Genomic DNA, 11,091 nt, shown 5'->3' with positions numbered 1-11,091 from the left:
TACACAGAGGCTTATTCTTAATTATCAATGCCCGGCCTTAGCTTGGTTAGTTTCTTGCCAGCTTTCCTTAACTTATTCCAACTACCTTTTGCTTCTGGGCTTTTCCCATCTTCTAAATTCTATAAATCTTACTCTTTCTCCATGGCTCACCGTGTAGCTAGGTGGCTGGCCCCTGGAGTCCTCCTCCTTCTCTGGCTCCTAGACCTTCATTCCCCCCACCAGATTTCTCCTTCTATATATTCTCTCTGCCTGCCAGCCCCACCTATCCTTTCTCCTGCTCTGCTATTGGCTAGTTCTTTATTAGACCATCAGGTGTTTTACACAGGCACAGTAACACAGCTTCACAGAGCTAAACAAAAGTAACACACCTTAAAATACTCTGCTACAAATCAGTCTGATGTGCTCATCTATCTCCCGACCATGGGTCTCTCTGCCAGCTCAGCTCACTTCTCTGGGCATTGCAAATCTCCCCCCATTAACACCAGCTTACAAGCCACCTCTTCACATGACCTCTCTACTTAGCTTCTTCCCAGCTTCCCTTCACCATTCAGATTCTGGCTGTCAATCACCTCTACTCATCTCACTCCCATCAGCACCTTGTTCTTCATCTTCTGGCTTCTTCAGCTGGCACCAGGCACCTAAAACACAGCCCTCCTAGTGGATGAAGTGGTATCTCCTAGTTTTGATTTGTGTCTTCCTAACGAATGAAGACCAAAACCATATTTCCCGTGCTTATTGCTTATTTGAAGGAAATGTTCTGTCATTTTTTGTTTGGTTTCTTGAGGGGGAGGCATTGTTTATTTGATTGGTATTTTTGGTTTTGTTTCTGAGACAGGATTTCTTCTTATACTCTATGTTGGTCTGAATTTGCCACGGAGCCTAGATTAGCCTTGATGTTATAGATGTTGTGGAATATTCCTTTACATTGTGTGAAGATATGCCACTGTGATTGGTTTAATAAAAATTTAAATGGCCAATAGGTAGGCATGATTTTGGGGACAGAGAGAATGCTGGGAAGAAGAAGGCAGAGTTGCCAGCCAGGCACAGAGGACACAGAGCAAGCAGCATGGGCATTACAAAATAAAGGTAACCGAGCAACATAAAAGAATGTAGATCAGAAGATATGAGTTAATTTAAGTTATAAGAGCTAGTTAGAAACAAGCCTAAGCTATCGGCCAAGCTTTCATAATTAAGTAAGAAGTCTCTGTGTTGTGATTTGGGAGCTGGCTGGTGGGACAGGGAAAGACTTCTACATGTGGCAATCCTCCTGCCTCAGCCATCATGCTCAGTTTTATTTGTTTGTTTTATTTTTCGGTGAAGTTTCACTGGGTTGTTTCAATTGGGTTTGAACTCTTGACCCAAAATCTCCTGCTTCAGCCTCTGAGTACCTGGAATCACAGGCACTTGGCATTGCGCTAAGCTTCTTCCCAGTTTTATTGGACTTTATGCTATTTGACCTGTATCCGCATAGTAAGGATGAAAGTCTCCTTTCACTTACTTGGTTTACAAAGATTTTCTCCATTCTCTGGCTCGCCTTCCCATGTGTCATCTTTCAACACATAAAAGTTTTTAATTTGGATAAACATATCTGTCCAATATGTTTATTGTCTCTCTGATCACTTATGCTTTGGGTGTCATACATTACACTCCATTGACTGAGCCAAGATCATGAAGTTCTACTCTACATTTTCTGACAAAAACTCCCAACACTTAGCTTGCCCATCCAAGTCCATAATGCATTTTGGATTAATTTTTTTACAGCTATGAAATGGGGGTCAAATTTAAAAGTTTAGTTTTAGATTTATTTATTATATCTGTATGGGTATTTCGCCTACATGTATGTGTAGGTGTCAGCAGAGGTCAGAAGAGGGTGTCTGATCCCCTGGGACTGGAGTTGCATAGAGTTGTGAGTTGTCATGTGGGTGATGGGAACTGAACTCAGGTCCTCTGGAAGAGAAGCAAGTGCTCTTAACTGCTGAGCCATCTCTCCAGCCCTGTTCAAATTTTTTTTGCTTGGGGGATGTTTCATGTCCCTGAACCACCTACTGAAGAATTAATATTTGCCCTGATGAAGCTTGGCACCTTATCCAAAATTGCCTAATAATTGAAGTAAAGATGTATGTCTGGATTCTCAATTTTATTCCATTGTTTCACATGGATAGACATAAATAATATGTATATATGCTCACATATATTTACCTATATACCAGTACCTCTGTATCTTTATGGGGTGTTTTGAAATTAGGAAGTTTGAATTCTCCAACCTTGTTCTTAAATTTTTAAAAGATTCATCTATTTTTAAAAATGTTTTATGTGTATGGGTGTTTTTTGCCTGCATGTATGCATATCACATGTATGCAGTGCCTGAGGAGGCCAGAAGAGGGTGACATGTCCTCTGGAATAGGAGTTACAGATGGTTGTGAGCCATTGTGTAGGAGCAAGGATCTAAATCTAGGTCCTCTGCAAGAGTAGCCAGTGTTCCTAGCACTAAGCCATCTCTCCAGCCAGTGTTCTAAAGAATGTTAAAGACTGTTTTCATTATTCTCAGTCCCTTCCATTTCCATTAAAATTATAGGCTCATCTTGTCTACTTCTAAAAAACTAATGGCTGAGATTTTCTTTTGATGCTGTTATAAATTGAGTGGCTTTTAAAGTTTCATTTTACTTAGTTTTAAAAAATTACATGTGTGTGTGTGTGTCTGTGTGTGTCTGTGTCTGTGTGTCTGTGTCTGTGTGTCTGTGTGTGTCCGTGTCTGTGTCTGTGTGTGCACGTGCATGTGTGCACCCATACCATGGTGAATCAAAGAACAATTTTCAGAAGTCAGTTCTCGCTTTCTACCTTGTGGGTCCCAGGGATCCAGCTCAGATAGTCACCCTTGGCGATAGATCCCTTTTCTGACTGGCCATCTCTCTGTCAACATCGCTGAACAGTGCAGGATTTTTACTTATAAAAATGCTTCTTGGGCTGGAGAAATGGCTCAGAGGTTAAGAGCAGTGACTGCTCTTCCAGAGGTCCTGAGTTCAATTCCCAGCACCCACATGGTGGCTCACAACCACCTGTAATGAGATCTGGTGCCCTCTTCTGGGCTGCAGGGACACATGCAGGCAGAATACTGTACACATAATAAATAAATCTTTAAAAAAAAAAATGCTTCTTTAAGGTTAAAGGGTTGTCTCAGCAGTTTTGGGGACCTGGGTTCAACTCCCAGCACACACATGGTGGCTCACACCCCTCCACGACTCCCATCATAAGGGATATGACAGCCTTTTCTGGCCCTGAAGGCACCAAGTGTGCACATGGCACACAGATATACATGCAGACAAAATGCTCATACACATAAAAATAACATCTTAGAAAAATAATGCTTCTTTCTACTCCTCACAAGGATTTGTATTATGGGAGGATGTTGGGTTCAATCAAATGCTTTTCCTGCAGCTTTTGACATGGTCATGAGGGTTTTATCCTTATTTTAAGAGAGTATTGTATTCATTTGCTTTCTTATGTTAAGCTAACTCTACATTTCTGGACTAAACCCCACTTGTGTATAATTCTTTTCTGTGTATTACTGAAATCAGTTTGCTGCTATTTTCCCATTTATAGAGATACTGGTTTCTGGTTTTCTGTACTGCTATCTGGTTTTGGTATCAGGCTCATGCTATTCTCATAAAATGCGCTTCAAACCGCCCGGCGGTGGTGGCCCACGCCTTTAATCCCAGCACTTGGGAGGCAGAGCCAGGTGGATCTCTGTGAGTTCGAGGCCAGCCTGGACTACCAAGTGAGTCCCAGGAAAGGTGCAAAGCTACACAGAGAAACCCTGTCTCGAAAAACCAAACCAAAATAAATAAATAAATAAATAAATAAATAAATAAATAAATAAATAAAAATGTGCTTCAAAGTATTTGATGATTCTTTTTGAGTTAATGTTTATGCATAATGCAATGTCCTGATCAGAGTTCTCCTTCGGCATAAGTAAATGAGTTGTGTTTAAAGGTCCTTACTGTATCCACTGGGGTACTTCTTCTGTTGTCGGCCATCGGGTCTCTCTGTGAACTATCTGGTCCCCTTATTTTTCATGTCTTTGCATTTGCACTGTGACATATTGATGCTTTTACCCTCCAAAGTTAGTTTTATTGAAAGTTTTATCCTTATTTTCCACATCCTTCACTTTCTATGACTTTTAGAATTGATGTCTCAATATTTTGACTGCAGTCATCTGTGTGACACAAGATTTCTCATATTAGTCATTTTTAGATTGCCTGTCACAGGGGTTTTATGAACATTCACACTGGAGGATGGAGATATGGCTCAGTGGTTAAGAGAGCTTGCAGTTCTTCCAGAGGACCTGAGTTCAGTTCCCACCACCCATGTCTGCCAACTCACAACCACCTGTAACTCCAGTTCCAGGACTCTCTCTTCTGGCCTCTGAGGGAACTGCACACACACACACACACACACACACACACACACACACACACACACACACACACACGGGAACATATACACAAATAAAAGTATATCTTGAAAAAACATTCACACTAACATACAAGCATAGACAAAATTGACCTTCAGAACTTCCTCATTCCAAGTGAAACTCCCCCGCCTCCCCAAGAACTGTTTCTCCCTCCTCTAAGCTCCTGGAAATCACCATTTAGTTACCTCATGTAAGTAGGAGCTTTTACAATGTTTGTCTCCTTGTAAGAAAGCAGGCTGAGCCAGCAGGTTTTTGCACCGACATCTGACTCTGGAGTCTTTGTTGGTAAACAGAACGATAGAGACTTAGTTAAAGACCACATTTGGTGGTGGCAGCAGAGCTGGTGCCGGCAGGACCGGGAATCCCACCAGGCCTTGGCCAGGTGCTGACTTTGTGGCAGCGGGGTCAGACAGTAGTTAAAATATTAGTAGATTCAGGTGTAGCCACCAAGATAACTGAAAAACAGTAGACTTTTTTTTGTTTTGGTTTGGTTTTTCTCTGTGTAGTTTTGGTGCCTCTCCTGGATCTCACTCTGTAGACCAGGCTGGCCTCGAACTCACAGAGATCCACCTGTGTCTGGCTCCCGAGTGCTGGGATTAAAGGTGTGTGCTACCACTGCCCAGCCTAACAGTAGACTTCTTAACAGATACCTTCTATCATGTGAGGACCCCTCCCTGTTGTTCTTCCAGAGGATGAGAGTTCAGTTTCCAGCACCCACGCGATGGCTTGTAACTGTAGTAGTTTCTCATCAGACCCAGGCTGCAAATAATGACACTGAGACTTATTATTAATTATGAAAGTTCAGCCTTAGCTTAGGCTTGTCCCACTAGCTCTTATAACTTAAATAACTCATTTATTTTAATCTACGTTCTGTGGTGCAGCTTGTTACCTCATCTTCCCGTATTGCCCTCATCTCTCCTTCCTCCACATCTGACTGGTGACTCCACCTTCTTCCCAGAGTTCTCTCTGCCTGGAAGTCCTGCCTATACCTCTTGCCTAGTTACTGCCCATTGAGTTTTTTGTCTCACCAATCCCAGCAATACATGTTCACACAGTGTACAAATAACACACAACATAACACACAACAATCCGTAACTCCAGTCCCAGGGGATGTCTCCTTTGGCTTCTTTGAGCACCAATACATGTCTGTAGTCACATCCATGGGTGAAAACATATGCACACTTAAAAAAAATAAGTCTTAAACAAAGAAATACTGTTGGTTCTTGTCAGATCATCTCTGTACTGTATACTAAGCTATCCACAATGTTTTTCTTTTCTGCATATTGTCTGAATTACACTGTTTGATTGCCAAGCCAACCCTCTTCGCTGGCACAAATCCCACATGGCTATTTTGTGTAGCCTGTCTGTCCATGTGTTGCTAGATTCAATTTGCTAAAATTTTATTAATTTTTTTTCCCCACTGAGTTCAACAGGGATTTTGATCTGTGTTTTGTCTCTGCTGGGTTTCTACCAGTGATGGTGCCCTCCTACAGGGACCCAGGGAATTCTTCCTCTAGCTCTCTGGGAGAGCCCATTTAGGAGTAGAAATAGTTCTTCCTTAGGAATTTCCTGGAATTCCTTAGTGAAGTCGTCTAGCTCTTGGGTTTTCTTGGCTGAAAAGATTTGAGCCAAAGTTTAAACTTCTTTAATACATGTAAATTGTGCAGGCTGTCCATTCTTTTGCTTACATCTATTTGCTTCTGTATCGTGGGTGTAGATATGAGTGTGTACACCATGACACACATGTGGAGATCAGAGGTAACTTGTGGAAGTCACTTCTCTCATTCTGTCCTATAAACCCCCAGAATTGAACTCAGAGCCTTAGGCTTGGCCACAAGCACCCTTACCTGCTAAGCTATCTTACTGGTCCCCGGCTTACCTGTCCTTAAGGGAGAGTTACTGTTTGTTTCTTTAGGAGCTTGTCTATTTCATCTAAATTATCAAATTTATTAGCATAAAATCAGCCATAATACTGTGTTCTCGCCAGGCAGTGGTGGCTCACGCCTTTAATCCCAGCACTTGGGAGGCAGAGCCAGGTGGATCTCTGTGAGTTTGAGGCCAGCCTGGGCTACCAAATGAGTTCCAGGAAAGGCACAAAGCTACAAAGAAACCCTGTCTCAAAAAACAAAACAAACAAACAAACAAAAATACTGTGTTCTCCGATTATCAATTCTACTACCATTATCTGGGGTAATGCCATCTGTCATTCCTAATATTGGTCAGTTCCCCCCCCACACACACACACACAACCTGGTTAAAGGCTTACAATATTTAATGATTGGAATATACAAGCTTGTGTCTACATTAATATTCTATACTAGTATTCAGCTTTCTATCTATTGATCTCCAAAGGAAATTCTCTCCCTCTAGTTTTCCGTACTCTTCATCCCACCCAGCGCATACCCTGGCCCTACACAACTCCTAAGACACTGCCTGTTCTGACAATGTCACACAAGGACATTTACACAACATGGATTTTTGGTGACTTAATATAGTTTTTGTCAAGGTTCATCTGCACTGACACACAGATGATTAGTTAATTGTTTTCTACACCTGTATGTATATTCCACATCCTGTTGATCCAATCATTAGATGACTGACTTTTGAGGTATTCATGCCTTTTCCTCTTGGGATAACACCACATATGAGCATTCCTACATGAATTTGGCATGAACATGTTTCCATTTCACCTAGGTAAACACTTGTGTTCAGGATTACCTGGGTCAGTTACACCTGTGTGTTTAACTTTCTCTAATTCCTACAACCGAAACTTGGTATTATCTGGGTTTTGCTTATTTCTTGTTATATTTTGAGATGGGGTCTTCTAGCCCTGACTGGCCTAGAACTCACTATGTAGTCTAGGCTAGCCTCGAATCACAGAGATCTGCCTGTCTCGACTCCCAAGTGCTGGGATCAAAGGCGTGCGCCACCAGGCAGCTTTGCCTTTTTGATTGTGACCACCCTGTGAAGACAACCTCTGTCTCCCCATGAGGCCCCACTCCCACCCCTTGGAGACAAGGTCTAATAGCTGTGGATACCTTGGGATTCTCTCATGTAGCCCAGGTTGGCCTTGCCCCAAGTTCACAGTCTTCCTGCTTTCCTTTCCCAAATGCTGGGGTGACAGGGCTGCACCCCCGTACCCAGCTGTTTTGGGTGCTGTTTGCTATCTTTTTCCTTTTGTTTCTTACGCTTGCTGTTTGTTTAGCCTTTCAAGCCTGTGTGTCTATGGTTTTCATCTGAGATCTGGAAGACTTTCAGGCACAGCTCATTACCACATTTTCTCCATTTCCCTCCTCCTTGAAGTCTCCAGTGACACCTGTGCTGGGCCGCTGAGTTTTCTCCTCGCTCAGAACGGCTTTTTTCACTTCTCTCTTCCTTTTTCTCCGCACATCTTCTGCCCGGTGATTTCCTTTGCTCTCTTTCGATTCTTTCTGCCCTTACTTCGACTTCTTTGTTGCTGTGCATTTTTTTTTTCATTTTTCTTTATTAAGAAATTTTCTACTCACTCCACATGCTATCCACAGACCTTCCTCTTCCCTCCTCCCACCCCCCAGCTCTCTTTCCCAAGCCACCCCACATCCCCACATCCCCCAAATCGAGGTCTCCCATGGGGAGTCAGTAAAGCCCAGCACACTGAGCCTAGGCAGGTCCAAGCCCCTTCCCACTGCACCAAGGCTGTGCAAGGTGTCACACCACAGGCACCGGATTCTAGAAGCCTGCGCATAGACCAGGGACAGATCCCGATCTCCCTGCCCTGCCCAAGTCCCCCCCACCACCACCACCACCCCACCCCACCCCGCCCGCCCGTGCATTTCTTTCTTTCTTTTTTCTTTTTCTTATTTTGTTGTTTGTTTTTTTGAGACAGGGTCTCATTTTGGGATCCGGGCTGGCCCAGAATTTACTATGTAACCCAGGCCAGCAGCCTGGAAAGTGCAGCAATTCCTCTGCCTGAACTGTCAGCATACCAAGATTACATTTTCTGCTTCCTTGCCTGCATTGGAGATTATATCGTAGGCATTTTCAATTTTGTTTTGATGAAACCATGGGTTCTGTGTTTTGTTATTGTGAAGCAAAAATCTCATGTAGGCCAAGGTGACCTTGAATTCACTAGGTTTAGAGGATAGCCTTAAACTTCTGATCCCCCTGCCTCCAATCCCAAACTGAGATTGTATGCATCACCACTACCACCAGCTTAGGCGGCGCTGAAGATGGAACCCAGGGCTTTGCACATCCTAGGTGAACAACGTACCAGGGGCCGAGCCCCAGCCCCAGCCCCAGCCCCAGCCCGTTTGTTTATTTTGTTTCGGGTTGTTATTTTTTTTTTTAACTTTTTTTTTTTTTTTTTTTGGTTTTTCGATACAGGGTTTCTCTGTGTAGCTTTGCGCCTTTCCTGGAACTCACTTGGTAGACCAGGCTGGCCTCGAACTCACAGAGATCCGCCTGCCTCTGCCTCCCGAGTGCTGGGATTAAAGGCGTGCGCCGCCGCCCGGCTTTTAACTTCTTCTTTTAGATTGACATATTTACTTTATGTGTATGGGTAAGCTGCCTGCACGTATGTATGTGCACTATGTGTGTGCCTAGTGCCCTTGGAGTTCAGATGAGGGCATCAGATACCCTGGAACTAGAGTTCTAGAGTAATGGGTGGTTGTGAGCCACCATGTGGGTGCTAGGAATCAATCCCAAGGCCTCTGCAAGAGCAACCAGAGCTTTTTTTTTTTTTTAATTGAAAATAGATTTTTTTTCTACAGTATATTCTGATCATGGTTCCACTCCCCCAGATCTTCCCCACCTCCCACCCACCCAGATCCATATCCTTTGTTGCTCTCTCTCATTAGAAAACAGACATCAAAAAAGTTAATAAAGTAAGTTAAAATAAAAACAAACAAATAAGCCAAGCAGTGGTGGTGCACGCCTGTAATCCCAGCACTTGGGAGGCAGAGGCAGGTGGATCTCTATGAGTTTGAGGACAGCCTGGTCTACAGAGTGAGTTCCAGGACAGGCACCAAAACTACACAGAGAAACCCTGTCTCAAAAACCAAAACCAAAACAAACAAGCAAGAATAGGACAAAACAAACAAATGTGGAAAAGGAGCCACAGAAAAAGCACAAGAAACACATACAGAGGCAGAGACACACACATTCACACACACAGAAAACTCCTATAATAAAATTGGAAACCATAACATATGAGCAAAAGACCTGTAAGGTTAAAAAGAAAACAAGTCCAGACAAAGCATTACTAAACAAACACAAAACAAACCACTGAGTTTGTTTTGTGTTCGATTATCTACTGCTGAGTGTGGAGCCTACCCTTAAGCGTGGTTTGCCTACCCAGTGCTGAGACTCTGTTGGAGAAAACTAGTATTTCCTTTGTAAGCAGTTATCAATTGGAGGTAGCTTCTTGGTTAGGGATGGGGCTTGTGTCCAGCCTCTCAGTTCTGGGATTCCACCTGGTTTAGCCCTGGGTAGGCCCTGTGCAGGCCGCCACAGTCTCTGTGAGTTCATGTGTGTCCGTCCTGTTGTGTCTAAACGGCCGTGTTTCCTTGGTGTTTTCCATCCTCACTGGCTCTTACAAGTTTTCTGCCTCTTCTGAAGAGTTCCCTGAGTCTGGAAGGGAGAGATTTGATGGAGACATCCTATTTAGGACTAGGTGTCCTAAAGTCCTTCTACACACTCCCTCTTTACACTCCCTTGTTGAATTGTGGGTCTCTGTGTTTGTTCCCATCTCCTGCAGAAGGATGCTTCTCTGATAATAGCTGAGCAAGCTGCTGATCTCTGAGCGTATAGCAGAATGTCATTAGTCGTCATTTAATTGCTACATGCCTTTAGCAGAACAGTAGTATCTGGTTTTCTCATGGCGTGCTTAGTCTCAGGTTCTTGGCCTCCTGAGCAGTGCCAGGCATGGGTTCCATATCATGGCATGGGCCTTCAATCCAATCAGACGGTGGGTAGTTACTTCTGCAACCTTTGTGCTACTATTAGTGTATCTTGAAGGCAGGTCGCCACTGTAGATCACGGAAAGGTTTATAGCCGAGCTGGTGTTTACCTGTTTCCTCTGGTAGTGTGCAGAGTACTTTCTAGTGCCACAAACATTATTCAGTAGGGGTAAAGTTTCTAGGTAGGGACCAGCTTGACTTCTCCATGGTCAGTGAGTTATGTTGCTACTATCTTCAGCCATAGGGCCTCACCACCAGTTTGTGGAGAGAAACCAATAGCCTCGGCAGTACCCTAGGTTGTTTGGGGGTTCCCGTGGGGCCCCTTTGGCCAACAACATGGTTAGATGTAACCCATTCCTGCCGCTAGAGGTTTATTTGATGGCAAGAGATGTCTGGTTGGGGCTTTGTCTCCCTCGTTATTTGGTGACTCCACTTAGATTTCTTTCATATATGTATATATTTTAAGAATCTTCTACTGTATTAGGTTGCCACATGACCCCTCAAATAGCCCTTAATTTTAGCTATCTCTCCCCATATTCCCTCTCTTCCTCCCCTTCCCTTCCCCCCTCCCATTTGATCCTCCCATTCTAGTCCTCCCACAACCATGCATAACTATTTCCCCTTCCTAAGAAGCATCTCTTCCCCTTACTCCCTTATTCTACACATAACCTCTGTGATTATATG

Source organism: Peromyscus leucopus, chromosome 1 (genome assembly GCF_004664715.2).
Source record: "Peromyscus leucopus breed LL Stock chromosome 1, UCI_PerLeu_2.1, whole genome shotgun sequence".
Taxonomy (NCBI): domain Eukaryota; kingdom Metazoa; phylum Chordata; class Mammalia; order Rodentia; family Cricetidae; genus Peromyscus; species Peromyscus leucopus.
This window is presented reverse-complemented; position numbering follows the sequence as displayed.